The sequence below is a fragment of the Capsicum annuum genome, chromosome 7 (assembly GCF_002878395.1).
Source record: "Capsicum annuum cultivar UCD-10X-F1 chromosome 7, UCD10Xv1.1, whole genome shotgun sequence".
NCBI lineage: Eukaryota > Viridiplantae > Streptophyta > Magnoliopsida > Solanales > Solanaceae > Capsicum > Capsicum annuum.
The window spans coordinates 215,193,954-215,199,537 of NC_061117.1; positions in this window are offsets into that span (position 1 = coordinate 215,193,954).

Below are 5,584 nucleotides of genomic sequence, written 5' to 3' on the forward strand. Positions count from 1 at the left end.
ATCAATAATTTATCAAACAATTGTAAAAAGATGTGAAAATTATGCTTCGTGCCCTTTAACGAACAAAAAGCTTGAAGACGTTAATTTTAGGCACGAAGAGCAAAAATTGGGTGTCAACAGTTGTCCCTTTTCATTTGAGGACGATGTAGAAGTCTTCAAATGAAAACGTTGACGTGTAGCAAATTTTGCTCGACAAAAATAATTTGAAGAAAATTCGATCGAACTCCAATTTAAAATCACCTACATACCTCGAGTTGTATGAGGATCAGGTCAATATAGTTCAAAAAATTTAAGCAAATCGCCCTGTTGTTAAGGGTGAGAGATCATGTGAAATGATTATTTGGAGAAGGACTAATTGGAAACAAAAGTGTTCATCTATTTTTGATGCCCCTTTCAAAATTTCCCCTGTGAGATGCTGGAGACGCAAGATTGTGTACTTATTGGGGAGAAAAATTGATTGCGGTTGTGACGATCGAACTCTGCACAGAGCTTCCTAAATATCTCGAGTGTTACGAGAATCAGGTCACTGTAATTCGAATCATAGCAATATCAAAATTTGCCTCAGTGTAGAGTTATGGTGATACTGGGTTCCTTCAAGGATGACAACAAAGATTTTAACACGAATGGAATGAATACGGGTGCTTGTTCTAAAATTGACTATTTAGGTAGCTGGAAATGAGTAGATGTCGGATAGTAATATTTGTTGGGGACTTTAAGCGAAAAAGAGATTGCGAATTTTCAAAGATTTCCCAGTATCGGATTAAGAAAACATTGAGTAATGATAATAAGGATTATAAAAATAAGAGTTTTGGGTCGAGTTGAGCTGAGTTTCTTCGCCGAAATTCCTGACGTAACTAGAGATCCCTGACATTTCGCTAGCTTGCCCCAGTTTGCTGCTAAGAGAATAGTTCTACGTTGTACTGCATGTTCTAGTATTGTCTCTGTTTTTAAAGGCAATCCGCCTAGCGGGGTGATAACTGAAATGTAAATAGCCTCCGTTGGCTGAGCAGTATTTGAAATGTAAATAGCCTCCGTCGGCTGAGTAGTTAATGAAATATTAATAGCCTCCGTCGGCCAAAATTTAAATAGCCTCCGTCGGCTAAAATATAAATAGCCTCCGCCGGTTGAAATGTAAATAGCTTCCGTCGGTAAAATGTTTGTTGAGGAAGTGAAATTTGCATTATATGCCCTATTTTTGGGGGCGGATGTGCCCTGTCCTATTGTTCGGGGCGGACTTGCCCTGTCCTATTGTTCGGGGCGAACTGCCCTATCCTATTGTTCGGGGCGGACTACTCTGTCCTATTATTCGGGGCAGACTGCCCTGTCCTGTTGTTCGGGGCAGACTGCCCTGTGTTATGATAGAGTTTTGTGGACATCTTTTAGTACGTGATGACCAAGTCTTAATGGGGATATCCCTTTAATGAGACCTGCAAAAAAGTCAAGAAATTTCTTTTAGAGTTAGAAAGTATTAGCGAATGAATTGATAAAATCTGGCTTCTTGGCTTGTGATAGAGATGTGATTTTGAGTTTCTGATGGAATGTTGTAAGATACTTGACACGTGCCTCCTTGAGCATTGTTCTGACCTGCAATATTTGAGAAGATTCTTTAGTGTCTTAGAATAATTACGGATAAATTGACGATACCTAGATTCTCAGCTTGTGATGGTGAGGCAGTATTTAGGCTTCCAAAATGTTTGAACCTTTGTTGTAGCGATGTTGTACCTGCGCTCAAAGAAAGTTTCTTAGTTTAGGTAGAGGATGTTGATTTTGTGTTGATCGAGAACTCGGCCTAGCAGCTATCTCGTCCTTCAATCTTTCAACAATCGGTAATCTATTCAGGATTTGGAGTAGTGACACTTCCTAACTCCACATAATGTGCTTATACTAGTATGTCTTCTGGTGGGAACTTTCTTCATCTTGATCTTCTCTTTCGGACTTCCATCAAAGTGACGTGGTTGTTGTGGCTTGAGATGATAAATGAAATTTGAAAAGATGTAAAAGATTATGTTACTGATATGACCGAGCCTGACTTAAGATGCCTACATATCCTAGAATAGGAATCAAGTCAAAACATAGTTTTGTGTGAAGGGAATCAAGAAAAATTTGGCCACAAGGGTGGGTATGTGGAGAATGGTAAGGTTGATAATCATGAGCTTGCTTTGGAAAGCTCATTTGGCCATTTTCTGAAGTGGTGCCTCTTATGTATGAGTCTTCAACATCTTATGGGTTTTTCTTGTGCTAACGATTACCATCAAAGAATTTCTTAATTTGAGCAATGCTTTTGTAAGTTCTTGGAGTCGATCAAGCGTTGAGATTTGCATCTCAATATTTTTTGTGTTAGGATTTTGAGAGAAAAAGTAGTGAACGCGTTGTATAAGCTATCTTCATATGTAGTCTCGCTGACTTGCGTTTTGATGAAAGCAAGAGGCTTGGGTACATGCGCGAGTCTCCTCTGTGTGAACTCTAAATATTTCTTGGGCGCCTCATTGATAGTCTCCTTATCTTGTGGGCATTTTCATATATGAACTCTTTTTGGGTCCACTACAGTCGTCCTTTCGTGTACCTGTTTGAAAAGAAAATAACTTGCAACAACAGACACAACAACCTCTTTGGTTGTTGCATAACCATTTGTCAGTTAAAATGTCTTCAAAGTGGGGTGCCCCTTTTGGATACCGATGACACTTTATGCAGAAGGGTCCCTATGATCATGTAATCTTGTGTTGATGCGGTAACCCTTTTGAGTCACCTATAATGCTTGTGGAATTATAACCTCTCTGGTTATTGCCAATAAATCTTCGCATATGATCTCGAAAAAGTCTTGTGCATCTTTTGTATCAATACGACTTATAGATTCCTCTTGAATCATCAATCTTTGGATTATCCTGCGCATTATTTGATGTTGGATACGAGGCAATTTATAGATATCCTTTGAATACTAGCCTTTAGGTAATCCTGCACATTATCCAACTTTGGATAAGAGACGACTTACATATATCCCTCTAATCGCTAGCTTTCAGGTGTTCCTGTACATCTTCCGACCTTGGACACAATATGACTTATAGATATCTCTCAAATTGTTAGTCCTTGGGTAATCCTGCACATAATCGATCCTGGATATGACGCGGCTTATAGAGAACCCTTGGACGTATCAATTTGATAATCTCGCATATTCTCTGGTAAGGATTTGGTTGCGACTTATGGATAACCTTCGGACTATCAATTTTTGGGTAACCTATCATACTATCCGGTTAGGATGTTATTGCGACTTACGGATGAACTATGGGCTATCAACTCAGAGATAATCTTGCACACTATCTTATTTTAAATAATATGACTTATGGATGATCCTCAAATTGTCAATTTCAAGAAAATCTCATATGTCATTCGCTTTCAGATGGTGACTTAAAGACGTACCTCTGAATCATGTGCTTCAGAGGAATTCAGATGCTAATTCATAAGATGATGAGATATCCTCGATGCTAGCATATGCTATCTCACGTGTCAACATATATTGAATGCTGATATCCTTGATTGATGTATTAGTCATAATCCAAGGTTGAATGCTTTTGAGAATATTTTGGAAATCCTTCTTGGAATTGTAGGTATAGATTATTTTTCCTCGTCACAAGAATTTTCTTTTGTCTCCTTCATAAGTATGTGCCACCTGAAGATTTGGTTGACCTCCTTATGACTGACATAACGAGTGTTCGATCCTGCGCTGATCATCGATGTGATTTCAGTCCATTTGGATTGATAGTATCTTTTAACAATATTTGTAGAGAAGATCTTTGGTTAAGTGGTGGGAGTGTCTTTGGTATTGGCCCTTGGTGCATTTCTTCGATATTATAGATAAGTTGTCCTTTGTTGATATCTTGCAACTTTTGTGATGACTTGCGTTGTTTGGCACAAATCAACCTTGGTCGTAACATTTCCAAGTTGAACGTCCTAGCATTCGTTGATTTTTGAAGCGTTATCAAAATTTTGCCCTAGTCTCTTGGAGAGATTTTCTCGACGATTCTTCGTTGCGTATCTTGGGATAGTCTTGATGGATCATTTCGGGTTTTTTGGATACCGTCGCGTTCAAGTTTCGCTTGTCGTTAGGGAAAATAGATTTTTGTATTATAAAGGGACCGAGCCATATATAGGCTGTCTACGTATCCCTCCGAGTGAAATCAGGTCACACGTAGTTTCAATTACAAAAGGGATTAATGATTCTACTTAAGCACGATCGAACCCGATGGGATTGCCTATGTATCTCACCATGAGAAATCAGGTCAAAACGTAGTTCTGTTACATGATAATTAGAGGAGATTCTATTCCATCAAATATAGGACTCTATTTATTGTCTCTGAGTCGATCAACTTGGATTCGTCTATATCGTATTCCCACTAAAGTTAGCGCTTCTCTGTAGAGTGGCTTATATGAAGGCCCCGCTGGCTCGACGTAGAGGATGGTGTCTCTCACGTCATATATACTTCTCTATTTTCATGATTGGGCACCAAATCATTATTTACATTTGGTTGCTCTTCGACACATTGGATTGCCTCGGCCTTGATCAAGCACTCAATTCTATGCCTTAACCTATTACAATCTCCAGTATCGTGCCCTGAAACTCCAGAGTGGAAAGCACATCGCTTTGTTTCATCAAACCATTTAGGTAATGGATTAGGAATCTTCGCCAATTCTAGTCGTAATAAATTTACAGCTCTCAGTCTCTCAAAAAGTGTCAATGGTTCAATAAATTGAGTGCAGCTTCGATTGCGCTTACCCTTCGAATTTTGTCTTAGCGCAAAAGGTGTCAGATTTTGATAAACTGATAATTGGGTTGATAGGCATGGTTGTGGTGGATTTTGGTATGTGGGAGCTTGGGGTGGAAGGTAATTTTGTTGGATATTATAGGCATGATGAAATGTATGATTCGATATTTGCATCAGTTCGTTATCAGGACTTTAAGTGATTGGGATGATTCAGGTATTGAATGGTGTGGTATCATAACAAATATTTCTTCTTCATTCTCCTCCTTGGCTCCTTCGATGGACTCTAACTGAGTAGAACTGCTTGAGTTATTTGTCGACTTAATCTTTCCAGAGTTAATCGCCTCTTCTATAAAATTTCCTATTTTGACACAATCAGCAAACTTCTACCCCAATGTGGACATTATCCTTTCAAAATAGACACCCTTTTGACTACGGATAAAATACTTTGTTAATTCACTTTCGTCCATTGGTGGTTGAACCTTTTCCGCCTCAGACCTCCATCGCCGAGCATATTCCTGGAAAGATTCAGAGGACTTCTTTTGTATATTGATGAGGGAAAGTCAATCAGGTACAATTTCTGTATTAAACTTGAAATGATTCATAAAGTCTTCAGCTATGTCGCTCCATTTACGCCAATGACGAGGGTCTTGTTTGGTGTACCAAGCGAGAGCCTCACCAGACAAACTTCTAATGAACAACTTCATTATAAGCTTCTCATTTTTTCCAATTCTTACTAATTTATCACAATACGCTCTTAAATGAGTATGAGGATCCCCGGTTCCATCAAACAAGTCAAACTTGGGTGGATTGAACCCGATTGGAAAATC